The sequence below is a fragment of the Gekko japonicus genome, unplaced genomic scaffold (assembly GCF_001447785.1).
Source record: "Gekko japonicus isolate JY-2015 unplaced genomic scaffold, Gekko_japonicus_V1.1 scaffold4318, whole genome shotgun sequence".
Lineage (NCBI taxonomy): Eukaryota > Metazoa > Chordata > Lepidosauria > Squamata > Gekkonidae > Gekko > Gekko japonicus.
Window position 1 is genome coordinate 43,369 of NW_015168170.1, and position 14,965 is coordinate 58,333.

Consider the following 14,965-nt stretch of genomic DNA (forward strand, 5'->3'; position numbering starts at 1 on the left):
GCAGTTTTTGTTTTGTTTCATTTTATTTACATTCTAAAAATATGTTATTTCTTTTTATTTTGGTATAAAAAGAATTGGAGGGAGCTTGGCAGTACATTCTATTTCAATTAATTTAAATGGGAAACACATTTTAATAGGAAACACATGTGGTTAAACTTTAATTTTTTGCAACAATTGCAATTAATCCAGTTGAACCCAGGCTTTTATAGTCTTCCTCCAGATATCTTGCAACAGCTTTGGATTTCTGGTGCCTGCTTCAGTACTCTCACTGAATCATTTGCAATCACTTCCCATTTTTTAGTTTATCTGCTGGTATAAACAGACTCCTCTTGGCTTCATTAGAAACAAATTCATGACAGGGAAATTCTGTAGCTTTTCTGACTGTTCTGCTACTGATCCTTGAGCACAGGGTCCAAACAATATGGGTCAGGCTGGTCTCAGCAGTGGAAGGAAATGGCCCTGGTCATCACAGATGTTTCTTTTGATCCTGACATCCCAAATATCACCATTGAAGGGGAAGGATTCCCAAAATAAGAGCATTCCTATGAAAGATACCTTTATAAAATCTCTGATCACCAATCCATTATAAGAAGACTTAAAAATAAAAGTTACTCTACATACATTGTCTTGGATCTTATGCAACACTTGCAGAACATTTATGCTGTCGTCACACTACAGGCTTGCTGTAATCTGGGTGTGCCTCTAACTGCACCGGTTTAAAGTGTTGTGGGGCAGACCAACCAGACACCACACCTTGAGGTGGTTTCCCCGTGCACCCATCTGGTGGTCAGGCATTCACATTACTGCAGAGCCTCAACCACAGAGCACACTGCCCGGTCATTTTTGTTTTAATGCAGGCAGGTGCCTGCACATATGCAATCTTTTGCGCACACACTTTCTCTAAACAGTGGTTAGGGTTAGACTTCCACAAGTTTACAGTCTCTGAGTCTAAAAAATGATACAGTATCAAATATTCAAGAACTTAATTTGTACATACTGCAGTCCCTCTGTCAATCAGTTTTTCTCCTTGATTTCTATAAATCCTGTCTCTTTTAGAGGTTATTTTACTGTAATTCACTTCTTTTTTCTCTTTTGGAAGAACAGAGAAGGAGGAGATTAGAGTAAGCTTTCATATTCTTTCCTGATTCATTGATTATTAATTGAGTTCCCCTCCTCCTTCTCTGTTTTTTGGTTCCCTCCCATGAAGATGTGTGCATTTTCCTCTCCATTAAATCAACTTTCAATCCATCCACAACATAACCTTGAAAGCTGAATAGATATGGAGTTGCTTACTATGTAATCAGGAAAGGATATCAATCTTTCTTTCTCATAAAGGAATCAAGTGGAACATTTATCTTAGTCATCCTAATAAAATGTGCTTTACAAAAATTCATCTTCCATGTTAGCCAGTGTTAGTAAGTCACTGTGACAACAGATGAATTCAGACCTTTTTTAAAAAAGTAGTGAGTTCTATGAATTTTTTTTTAAATAACCCTAATTTGACTGGGGAAAGTGACAAATACTTATGGTGCTGCCATGACTTTATAAATTCTCCCCCCCCCCAGAAGCGGGCGTCTTCCGACTGCAATTTGTTGAAGAATGGAGCTATCCTAGAAAAAAGAGCATTGGAATTAAAACTGAGTACATCAATCCCATGGTTCCATTATCTTCAACTGAACTTCCACTCTGGTCTCAAAAAACATAATATCCCCCACGCTTACTGAGCTTGACCTCATAATTAAAAACTACTCTGAGGCTCATAAAGGAACTCTTTCTAAAATATACACAATTCTTAACCAATCCATCTGTTCTAACAAGCTGAGTTATCAGTCAACCTGGCAACAAATATCTAATATACAAGATGACCATTTGACATGGAAAGAACTTTGGTCCTCTCCTAACAACAGTTCTGAAATTCTTAATGTACATTTCCAGTCTCTGAAGATCATGACATGCTGGTACTACATCCCAAAGAAATTACAGCATATGCATAAATCAGTTAGCAGTTTATGCTGGAAAGGGTGTGGCCTTGAAGGCACTTTATTCATTGTTGGTGGTCCTGTAGGCATGTTCAATTATATTGGGGGGAAATAGTGTTTCATATAAAGAATATAACTGCAGTTGACTTACCTTTTGAACCAGAAGTGCTTTTACTACAGCACTGGAAAAATCCAACATGTAGTCCCATAAAGTGGTCCCTTGTCTGCTTGCTGCTAGCAGCAGCGCAAACTGCAATAGCCTCAAAGTGGTATTCCAAAAAAGTTCCATCAATGTCTTTATGGTTTGAGAAAATATGGGACCAATTCATAATGGGTAAAATAGCAGAAAGTAACAAATAACACGTTAAGGGGAGATATCTGCAATTTTACAGAACTCTGGTTCCCGTTCTTTACATATTTTGCCTCACGTGAAATCATTCCTAATACTGTTGAATATCAAAAAATGCTAACTTTCTGACATAATTATAACATTTTAGTACTTGGCAGTTTATGTCGTTGTTGACTTTTATGCTTCTATGCTGAGGTTATTAGACTACTACCAACCAATATATTCATTATCGGCTATTATCCCCAGTTTAATCTTTTTTATCTATTTAATGTATTATTTTGATTTTTTTGTATCCTGTTGATGTAAATTGGTTTTCTCTTTAAATCATTTGTAATTGTATAATAAAATAACATTTAAAAAATAAATTCTCCCCTCCTGGTTTAGAACTGTCAGTCATGTGACTGATGGGCAATCATTCTCAAAACTTCTAATCCATTACCTGAGGTACCAATTAGGCCCAAGCTAATGCTTTGTTTATTACAACAGGCTACAAAATGTAATAAGCTCATGATTCTGAGTATATGACAACTTTAAATTGCCAGAAGTAGGGATGGGCACGAACCAACTCATGAACTAAAGTTCATCATGAATTTTGGGCAGTTTGTGGTTCGCAAAGTGATGTTCGTGGAAGGATGACCAGAATGAAAATTCCACAAACTTTCTTGCTGTTCATGGTGGTTCATAAATGGATACATTTCCAAATGGATACTGCTCCAGAGCAGTCTCCTGTCAATTAAACTGTTTACAAAACTTCAAAGCACCAGGGGGGCAGAATTCTCCAGCCTTGGAAACACCAACAGGACCCCTCCAAAGCTTAACAGGCAATGCTGGCTACCAATAATAGAGTTTCTATTCTGCTCTATGGGATCAGAATGCTATATATCAGCTCAGCTTTGCAGCCTCTCCTCTGTTGGCTTTTGGCAGTTAGACAGAGAGGCAGGGAACTTGTTAAAAGAAGAGCACATTAATTTCTTCCTGACTGTGAACACTTCTCCCTTGTTGAGGTTTGGGTGTTAGGTGGACTCAGTGCTCTGAGCCACCCTGTATCTCTGCTCACGCTGAGCAGACGGGCTTAGCTACTGGGTGCCTTGGCTGAGGACTCACATTTTATACCCTCCTGATTGTGAACTCCTCCCCCCTGCTAGGGTTTGAGTGTTAGGTGGACTCAGGGCTCTGAGCCATTCCGTCTCTCTGTTCACACCAAGCAGAGGGATTTAGCTACTGGGTTCCTTGGCTGAGTGAGGACCCACATTTTATACCTTCCTGATGGTGAACTTCTCTCCCCTGCTGGGGTTTGGGTATTAGGTGGACTCAGGGCTCTGATTCACCCCGTTTCTCTGCTCACACTGAGCAGTGGGGCTCAGCTACTGGGTGCCTTGGCTCAGGACCCACATCTTATACCCTCCTGACTGTGAACTCCTCTCCCCTGCTGGGGTTTGGGTATTAGGTGGACTCAGGGCTCTGAGACACTCTGTCTCTATTCATGCTGAGTGCCTTGGCTGAGGACCCATGTTTTAAACCTTCCTGATTGTGAACTACTCTCCCCTTCTGGGGGTTGGGTGTTAGATAGACTCAGGGCTCATGGCCACGCAAGAGAGGTCAGGCCAGAAGACATCCTTGCATCACCAGTACTCCAGGGGATTGGTGCCAGAAGGCTCAGGGGACTTGGCAGAGTACTCCCTCACCATCACCTCTGCTGAATCCTTTGCCATTGCACGCCTGTCATCCCCGCTGCTGCTAACCTCCCATTTCAGTACTGACAACCAGTAGTGGGGCTTCTCCTTGTTTGGGCTCTTTGAGGCAGAGGTGCTAGGCTGCAGCTCCTCCTCCCCAACCTCTTCCACCCACTGTTCCCTCTGGCCATGTATGTTGTTCTGTAGCCTTCTCACTTCTTTGCAGATAAAATGCTTCCATTGCAAGACCTCTACATTCAGAAGAGAAATGCTGCCTTTTATCCAGGAGTCACAGGTACAGGCCACCTTTCCCCCCTCTTTCATTCAGAGGGGATGCAACCTGGTTGTGATGCCCACCTGCAACCTCTCTGCCAAGACCCTGGCCCATGGGAGAACAGCTGGCTCCAGTGTGGAGACCAGTGCCCAGTCCAGCCCTCAAATCCAGGGGATGACTTGCCCCAGGCTGACTGCATGGATGCACAGCATGTTTGTGGTGTCCTAGAAAGGCTTGAAGAGATGCACCATTTGGGAGAGGGTCAGCCAGTCATTGGAGCTGATGCTGAGCTCCTCTTCCCCATGCAGGATGGTCATGGAGGAGTCAACATCCTGCACCACATTCTTCTGCTCCACCAAACATGCAGTCATGGCATAGGTGGAGTTCCTCATCCCCCTGACTCTTGCACAGCAGATGGGAAGACTTGATGCTACATGAGAAGTAGGTGACCAGGTGTCTGTGACCATGTAGCCACAGATGATGTTGCCACCATCCACCCACTCCTTCAGGCTACTCTGTATCATAACAATGTTTTATGCCATGTGATCTGCATCCATCCCCTGCACATGGAGCAGAACCACTTTATAGCCCAGTGGCAGGACTGTCCCCTCCTGGGGCCTGGCCTGTGCCCCAACAGTCCTGCTGGTTGCTCCAGAGCAGTGTTCCCTCTAAGCTGAGTTAGTGTGAGCTAGCTCACAGTTTTTTAGCCTCCGGCTCACACATTTTTGTCTCAGCTCAGGAAGGAGGGCTCCAGAGCAAACAAATTTATGCAGTAGCCAAATCGCTTGCTCACAACTTTAATGCCAGTAGCTCACAAAGTAGAATTTTTACTCACAAGACTCCACAGCTTAGAGGGAACATTGCTCCAGAGGTCTGCTATGAAGTGCATGGTTCTGTCTTGTGCTCTGGAGAGCTGAGCCTTGACCCATCACCACTGCAGCCAGTGAAAGGTTATGTCCTCCATGAGGGAGAAGGGTTGGCCATCCACAGCAATCATCTTGCTGACAGCAAGGTGAGTGACTGCTTCCTGGGTCCTCCACATAGCCCTTTTGACCTCTTGGAGGGTGGACCACCATGATGTCCGACCCATGGCACCCCAAGTGCAGGGAGCCTTCCTTGGAGGGCCCCCTTCATGTCTCCCCAGCAACAACATGGTTGGGTGTACCCTTGAAGGTGCCTGTGGAGGACAGAGGAGGACAAATGTTGGGGGTTTGGACCCCTCTGGGAGAAACAACTGCTTTCTGGCACTGGGCTGGGAGAGACCACAGAGGGATGTACTTAAGGTTGGAACAGCAACAGGGAGTTGGGCTGTGGAAGGGGATGATGCTTCCCCCCCCCCACCCTCTGAATCACTGCTGTCAGAGTCCTCCTCTCCAAAGAGTGTTAGCAACTGCTTGTGTCTCTGGGCAGTGCTAACAACTCTTTTGCCTCTGTGGAAACCCCCAGGAACAGACCCCTCGTGATGCCCTGCTTGGGCTGGGCTCCAGTGGCATGGCAGGATGGGTTTGGTGACCAGGGATGGAGGACTTCTTCCCCCCATGCACCCACTTTAATCCTCATGACACACAGAGGTGTACACACTCAGGAGTGGTGGAAGGGTATAAATGTGGGAGACTTAGGGAGGGGGCATAACTGGGACCCCAGAAATGTAATCTGCCCACAACTTGGAGAAATTGTAGAGAAGCCAGTCCTAACATCCTATTATTCGATATGGAAGCAACCCTAGAGGCACATCTGTTATTTAGGAACATGCATTATTTCAGTGTATGAACATACATCAACACTTCAATGCATGAACATTTGGTTGGGCAAGAAGCTGTAAACATTCTTTCTTTTTTATGCAAGACAGTTTGCATTACTCACCACTTAAAAATGAAAACTCTGATTTCCCTTGAGGAAAAAAAATCAAGTATTTCTATTGCTACATATTAACATATTATTTCCAAACAAAAGCAACTTTTTAAAACCTCCAACTGAGTTATTTCTATTATTATACAACTGACAAGGACACAAAACCAACATCAAGTTTTAACAAGCACACTACTTCCATTCACTTCAATGGGTCCTGTGTAGAGAATCCCACAGGAATGAATGGAAACTGCACAGCCAAGTGCTCAAAGGATTACTCCCAGTACTACAAAATATGGTTGGTTTATGCATTACAAAGTGTTAAAATCCACTCCTCTGAAGGGTGTGCTCTGGACCTGTGTGTTTCAGCCCAAGGGGGCTTTGAGAGTTGTGGACATGCTTCCCTTCCTCATGTAGTGTGGTGAGGGTGCCTACCAAGCTGTTGTAGGGTTACTTTGGGGAGCCCTGGTCGGAACTCTGGGAATGTCTGTCTTTCTGTCATTCAGAACCTGCCATTGGAGACTTGGGGGACTGCAAGCATAGGGGTGATGCTTGCCTTGCTTCCAGTGTCTGGCTGGGGGGGTCTGCCCAGATGAAGTTTCCCTGTGAGTTTGGTGTCACTGGCTTGTTTCTGAGCCATTCCATAACTCCTGTAACTGTGGCTGTCTTTTCCAGAGAGTGCACTGGGAAGACAGTTGGAGGGTGTCCGTAACTGGGACCCCAGAAATGTAATCCACCCCCAGCTTGGAGTGATTGTAGAGGAGGGGGCGGGAGGGTAAGGTTCCCTGTGCATTTGGTTTGTGTAGCTTGCATTCTATACACTTTTGAACCTGCACCTAACATTTTTCCTGGGGGCATCTTCTTTGGGGGGGAGCATGACTTGGACCCCCTAAGTCCAATCTGCATATAACTTGGAAAGCATGGGGAGGAGCATCAGGAAGAGGACCCCTGCCTCTATCTAGCACAGGGTCCATTCTATACACTCGTGAACCTGTGCCTGTAATTTCCCCAGAAAGCACTTTCCTGGAGGCACCTTCTTTGGGGGGCTGTAATTTGGACTAGTTACTGGAAACATCTATATTCCCAGCAAATATGCATCCATATTTTAATGGGAGGAAAACACATATTGGTGAGAGTCAACAAAATGCAGTTTTAAAGATTAGCCAGAGAGTTTTCCCTGTAAATTTTCCGCACATAGGGTAAAAGCAGCTTGGGGGTCTGATTCGTTTTTGCTCACACTTTCCTCCATTTTACATTTCTGCTCGAGCTCAGTGGGGGAGGAATGTACTCTCTGGTTGCAGAGCATTTTAAAGAACTCCTAAAATTAAAGACATCTGTATTTGCATATACACGCAGCTGGTTAATCTGACATTTACACATGTAAATTAGATGTTCAGTTGTCATGCACATTTTTATTCAGACACAAGTGTTTCAGGGGTGGACGCCCATGAATATTTCAAGAAGCCTTTTGCCAAACTTCACTGAATGAACAATATATTGATCTACATAATATATGTTGTTCAAATACTTCTGTAATGTTACACACATCAATCACAGATTAAGTGGGTATTTTTGAAAGTAACAAGCAGAATTTCACCTCAACAGCTATTCCGTCTAGAGCACTGGTTCCCAAAGTGGGCCATACTGCCCCCTGGGGAGCGCTGGAAGGATCCAGATGGGCGGTAGGAGCTTTGGATGCAATTGGGGGGCACTGGAATGATCCAGGTGGGTGGTAGGAGCATTGGGTCCAATTGGGGGGCATTGAATAAAAATAAGGGGGGGTGGAAGCATAAAGAAAGAAGAGTCCAGAACCTATCTAAAGCAGCCTTTTCCTGCCAGTTCAGACCCCATCAACGTGTATTTATATTTAGGATTTTTGGCTCCAATGTGCATCACCTTGCACTTGGCCACATTGAACCCCATTTGCCATGTTGACGCCCACTTGCCCATCTTTGACAGATCCCTTTGGAGTGCCTCACAATCCTCACTGGTTTTCACCACCACATATGAGCAATAATATATGTTCTATAAAGGTTAACATAGAAAAAATCTTTAGGTGGCTTCTTCTCTTTGCGCTTTTTCTTTTTTTGCCAGGGGATTTTAATCTTATATGATCTGGGGGCAGCCTCTCCCAGTTCAGAGTCAGAGTCAAAGATTTCGGCCAAAGACACAGAGGTAGAAGAGGAACTGTCATTAGCTATCTCCTGTTGTTCGCTTTTTTCTTCTGTGGCCTTCTCTTCCCCTGCTTTCTCCTTTTTCTTTGTTGAAGTCTGATGCTGCTTCAAGAATGAATCTGCTTTGGTGAGAGAGTCAATGTTTTCGTTTTTACCGTTATAGTTGAAAATAAGTCCTTCTGGTAAAATCCATCAATACTGAATGTTGTTTCCTTGGAGAAATGTTGTAATATTTCTGTATTGCTTCCTCTTCTTCCGTATTTCAAATGGAACATCTTTCAGCACTTTTATGTCTTCTTCTAGGATTTTTAATATTGTCCCGGTTGTTGCTTTAAGTATTAGATCTCTTGTTGATCTTCTTGCAAATTTAACAAATATTTCCCCTGGAAGATTATTTTTCTTCACAAACTCTGAATATGTTCTGTAAATCATATCTATATCCCCTTGTAAAATTTCAGGTTTGCTATTGATGCTTCACTTAGGATCTCTCTTAGATTCTCGTCTTGTTTTTCTGGGACCCCTTGAAATCTCAAAACATATAGAGATCTTTCCACTTGTAGTTGTAATAATTGTTGCTTTTAGAAGCTCTTTCTTTATCTGCTACATCCATTCTTTGGTCCAATTCTTTGGACTTACATTCAATCTTTTTTTTCCTAATAGGGAAAGTCACTTTGATTTAGGTCCTTGCATGCTCTGGTCCAGTAACGTCTCTTGTTGCCATTGGTGGCTTCGGGAAGGTGGGACCTTGTGGAGCTAAGAGAAGCCTCAAACCCCAAGCCGTGGCTTTGGGTGTGGCTCCTCTAGTGCTCCAGGCCCCTACAAGGGCTTCAGGGGGAGCTCGATTAGAGCTCAATGGGGTGCGTCCATCTGTGAGTAACGTCTCTTGTTGCCATTGCTGGATTTGGGGAGGGGGGCCCTTGTGGAGCTAAGGGAAGCCTCAAACCCCAAGCCATGGCTTTGGGTGCGTCCGTCTGTGAGTAACGTCTCTTGTTGCCAGTGCTCCAGGATAGAAGCACCCTACAAGGGCTTCAGGGGGAGACCAAATAAATCCAATCTCCCTCCCTGCCGCCCCGATCCAAACGCACCCATTGGAGCTCGATGGGGTGCATCCATCTGTGAGTAATGTCTCTCGTTGCCATTGCTGGCTTTGGGGAGGTGGGACCTTGTGGAGCTAAGAGAAGCCTCAAACCCCAAGCCGTGGCTTTGGGTGTGGCTCCTCCAGTGCTCCAGGCTGGAAGCCTCCTACAAGGGCTTCAGGGGGATATCAAATAAATCCAATCTCCCTCCCTGCCACCCCAATCCAAACACACCCATTGGAGCTCGATGGGGTGCGTCCATCTGTGAGTCACCAAACCTGAAACTCCCAGCCTTTTCCTGCCTTCTCCTGGTCTTTCCTGGGATCAGGGTGGGAGGGGGAGAGGGGTCCCCACAGCCAATCACAGCCATGCATATGCAAATTGCAAATGTATATGCACCCTTATAAGGCTGGTGTTGCTGCTGGGCTATTGTATGGTGGCAGCAGCTGGCTTCTGACTTCAGGCCTTCAGCTGCTGCTGCTCTGTCCCTGCCTTGGCCTGCCTGCCTGCATGGATCGTGGTGGACTCTACCTGGACTGAAGAAGACATCTAAAAGGTATGATTTGAGGAAAATACATATTATTTTTAAAGAAGGATATTAGTAAAAGGACCCTTTTAATTAGTGTCCCTTGTTGAGAAAGAGACTGATATTTGCTGTTTATGGAGTTATATCTGCTGACACACCACTTGGACTGTGCATACACATACACCCTAGGCTTAGAGAATGCTGCTTGAATCACCTGTTGGGAGAGGTTTCACATAGAAGGTACCTGCCTGCATTTTCATGTTACTGAAGCTTGCAATCACATACAGCTCCTAGCCTTAGGGAGAGAGAAGCACATTTCTCCATTGTTAGCAGAAACGACAACTTTCTTGAAGTATCCCCCATTACCAGAGGACTTGATGTCACGCAATACATGGATCTGATCTACAGTCGAATTGCCATTTCCTGGCAGATGTTGCTTTGATTGCCTGGGAAAGCCAAGATCTATCTGCACATCAAGGAAGGTCTTGATGCCAAGACTTCACACCTGACCAGATGGTTTGTCCCTGAGTTAGAGTTTAGCGTTTCAAATATTGGCCAAATCTCTAAAGTAGACACCCTTACTACACGCACCAATGGTTGTAGTCATGGGACGGACTAACAGGTAGGTGGGTTTCCAGCTTGGCAAGGTTGCCACCCACCCAAAGATTCACCTATAAAAGGTGAAGACCATGCGTTGGGTCTTTGCTAGCCGCAAACCCTTCATCATCCTCTGTCTGCTTTTATCCCCTAAAGTCCAGCTTGCTATCCAACAACCCTTTGTCTATTCTTGATGTCTTGGACTGCAGCCAAAGAGGTCCACACTTTGCCGGCTGGTTCTGGCAGTGTGAGTTAGAAATACCCCCTAGGTACTATTTTCTTACCCCTCAATTCTTCATTGCAACAGACAAGGCTCCGGGAACAGATTATGAACAATACCTATCTACCTCCTAAGTAAAAAGGAACTACTTTTCTATTTCTGTACTCCAAAAGAACTTGATTGTATGTGTGTGAGATTCTGTTTTCTGTGTATGTGATTTTGATATTCTTCAGTAAAAGACAAATTGTTTTGAATTCACCAGTCTCGTCTCTCTCACTGGGACATTCTTGGGGTGGATTGGACCTCCATAAACTTTGGCAGGAACCCATATTAAATTTAGTTTGCCATCTGCTGTAGATAAAGCAGTTTGGCTAACACCCTTTACTTTAGGTTGGGCGGCCTGCTTGGGGTGGCTTTGGTTACAGTTCTGTTGGGTGTGAGATGGGGGTTGACTAAGCGTTACTCTCTTACAGTTAATAATTTTGAGGGAAAATTTTAAAAGTTTGGTTTGCATTTAAATGTATTTCTGTTGGATTTTTTTTTTAATTAACTGTAGTGGTGGGGGGGGTGCTCAATGTTTTTAATTTTGTGATTCAAATTTTGTTATTGGTTGCTGTTTAAATATTGTAATTTTCTGGTTGGTTTTAAAATATATTTCTTGAGTCTGTACTGCTGTGTGCCTCAAAGATTGCCAAATTCTTTGTAGTCTGCAGAAGTTATGCAAATGGAGCATATTTAATGGGAAAAGCCAAGGATTGCAAATTCTGACATCCTTGCACTTGGGCTTGTGAGATTCACTGAGACTTGGCTGCATGCTTTGAAGCAGGACTTTGCAGCTGGGAAGCCAGAAGTTAAAGTGGAAGTTCTTGAGAAACTTCTCTTTCTATTTGGGACAGCCATCTGGTCAGTGTGGTACAGTGTTTAAGTGTCAGACAAGGGCCTGGGAGATCTGGGTTTGAATTCCTGCTCTGCCACTGATAAGTAATGATTCCAAGATTAAAGAAACTGGGGTATTGGATTGCTCTTTGGATTGCACTATGTAAACTGCCTTGCACCTAGTGTGGGGGTGCAAGAGAGTAATGATTTCCAGATATTTAAAGGATGGCTTTCCCCCAACAATTCATGTGTGTGTGGGAGGGTGTTATTTCCCAGTGGTGGGAAGAACTATAGTTCATGCCCACTGCCAGTACTATTAATTAATTGTTTTATAAATAAACACAGAAATTATACTTTTTTACTGATAATATCATGGCTGAAAATGTAGACAATATAGTATTCAGTACTTGAACTATAGGGAGCTGCGGTGGCTCAAGTGGTTAAGACGCTGAACTGCAGGCTGTGGAAGGTCGGTAGTTCATCAGTTCAAGACCTGGGTGCCACATGACGGAGTGAGCTCCCGTCTCTAATTCCAGCTCCTGCCAACCTAGCAGTTCAAAAGCAAGAAATTGCAAGTAGATAAATAGGTACCACTTCGGTGGGAAGGTAACAGCGTTCCGTGCGCCTTGGTGTTTAGTCATGCCGGCCACATGACCACGAAACGTCTTTGGACAGTGCTGGCTCTTCGGCTTTGAAACGGAGATGAGCACCGCAACCCTAGAGTCGGATTCAACTGGCTTTCGAGCAAGGGAACCTGTACCTTTTTACTTGAACTATGGCTTTATTCAGTCGCCTACAAACAGTACATTAACGATGTGTCTCATTTGATAAAAGTTTTTGGCAAATCTATGAAGCCTTCAAGACTACAAGAACATTTGACAAAAGTTCATGCCGATAAGAAAGATAAGGATTTATCTTATTTTCAAGCACTTAAAGAAAACTTTTTGAGACAGCCGACATTGGCTAAACTCTTTTCAGTAGCATCCAAACAAGATGATGATGGGCTGCGTGCTTCTTACAACATTTCATTACTGATTGCTAAATTGGGAAAACTGCATTCTATTGGTGAAGAACTAATTCTACCAGCTATAAGTGAGGTAATGTTCACTATGCTACACAAGCCAGCATCTGATATTACCAAGAAAATTTCTTTGAGCAATAACACAGTGCAACGAAGAATTTATGAAATGGCTCAAGATATTGAAGACTCATTATATGAGTATTTAAAAACATCCCAGTTCTCCATACAGCTTGATGAGTCAACTTTGCCAGGAAATGAAGCTTTGCTTTTAGAATACGTGCAATTCATAAAAGAAGGAAAAATTTGCCAAAAATTATTATTTGCTAAAAATTTGCAAACTGATACCAAAGAAGAATCTATATTTCATGCATTGGAAGAGTTTTTTAAAGAAAAAACCATTCCCCTGAGTAATATATTGTCAGTTGCTACTGATGGCCCTCCAGCGAGGTTGGGTCGCTACAGAGGGTTTTCTGGCATATTTTTTAAAAAGGGTTCCAAATGTATTCACTGTACACTGTGTCATTCATTGTCAACATCTAGCTGCCAAAAATCTGAGTGAACGCTTACATAGGCGTCATATTATGTCATTAAAGCAGTCAACAAAATCAGAAGTAATTCACTGAATGACAGGTTGTTTGGACAACTTTGTATTGAAAATGATGAAGAATTCAATCGCTTGCTGCTTCATACAGAAGTTCATTGGCTATCAAAAGGTGCCTGTTTGTATCAGTTCTATAAACTCTTTGACTTAGTGCTAGAGTTCCTAGAAAACAAAGATGATGCTTTACGAGCCAACTTGATTGATTCCAAAAAAGACATAGCTTATTTGACAGACTTGTTTAATAAATTTAATGAAACAAATCTACAGCTCCAAAGCGATGAACTGAATTTAATCAAAACAAAAACTGTCATTTCTGCGTTTGTGGCAAAACTTCTTCTGTACAAACAAAATTTAGGATGAGGGGAATTCAGCCAGTTTCCAAATTTATCAACAGTAGAAAAACATGATGAGGACTTGCTTACCTATTGTCATCACTTGGAGGCTCTCTATTCTGACTTCAATCAACGATTTGAAGATATTCTTAAAATGAACATACTCTACTGGGCTTTGGACCCTTTTTCAAATACAGACACAGAAGAATCTCCAGAATTACAAGAGGAACTTATATAAGTAATAACAAATGAGGAATTGAAATTTAAATTCAAAGATGGCTACCAACAGTTCTGGCTGCAAAAGCAGATACCTACACTTTATCCTGGATTATGGGCTATAGTACAAATGTTTCTAATTGCATTTCGTTCAACATATTTAGTGGGACGTGGGTTCAGTGCAGTCACAAATCTGTTAACTAAAACATTAATAAATTGATAGCAGTGCACCAGGTTCATCCTTCTCATTAGGATTATTTTTAATGTCATTTGTGATTTTTATTTTAATATTATTCTTTGTTATCTTAATTTTCTGTGTGTATGCAAATGTTACTATGGTTGATTTTATAAAATACTTTTATGATTTTGAGCTTCAAAGTGTCTTATTTACAATATCTTTCTTTACTATGTGCAAATTTGTCACTGCATCTCTTTCTCCACTTCTTGAAGGTATATTTCCAGGGGGGCGCTGAGTTTTTTTTTCCTGAAAAGGGGGCGGTAGGCCAAATAAGTTTGGGAACCACTGGTCTAGGTCTCAAAATCCACAGCTAAAAGTGACTTGTTCACATTCAAGCTTGCATTAGTCAATTTCAAATTCTAAACAACTTCCTACTTTGCCAGCGGTGTCTCTTCGTGGAGCAGAGTGAAAGCATTCCCTTAGGTAGTGGATTTAAAAGAAGCAGACAACTATAAGTAGCTATCCAAAATATGCTGCCACTTAAATCTGGTGGGGGGGGCAAATATTTGTTATATCTTACACTTTCTCCAAGGATCTCTGAATAGCGGACTTAGTTCTTCTGTTCCATTTTGTCTTCAGTCATTACAACCTTGTGGGTACATTAGGCTGAGAAAGAGAGACTCACTGCCCCAGTGTCACTGTAAGGATCAGAACTTATAGGTCTCAAGGCTTTCATTAATTGTGATCAAGCTGTAAGTTTTTACAGGTCAGCTGAAGTCTGTTTGGGCTGAACATTAATTAAAAGGACCTGGCAGCTTTTACCAGCTGGCATAAGATCAGGGGTCATTTCCTGCGGGAGCACACAGGAGCAGAGTTTCGAAAGTAAGGAGCCCAGGGGGCAGGCACATGCAACAAGCCCCACCCCCTGCTCCCAGCAGCCGTCAGTTGGGCCACGAGGAGCAAGAAGCAGCCAGGTAAGTTGCAGAGCCCCCCCCCCCGGCCCACCCTCAGGCACAACCTCTCCC

General features: G+C 43.2%; 1 pseudogene; it reads left to right on the forward strand.

The window, feature by feature from the left end:
- The window catches only part of LOC107113624, a 43,773-nt pseudogene extending 29,791 nt beyond the window's left edge, over nucleotides 1–13,982 (forward strand).
- Nucleotides 13,983–14,965: the final 983 nt, after the last annotated feature.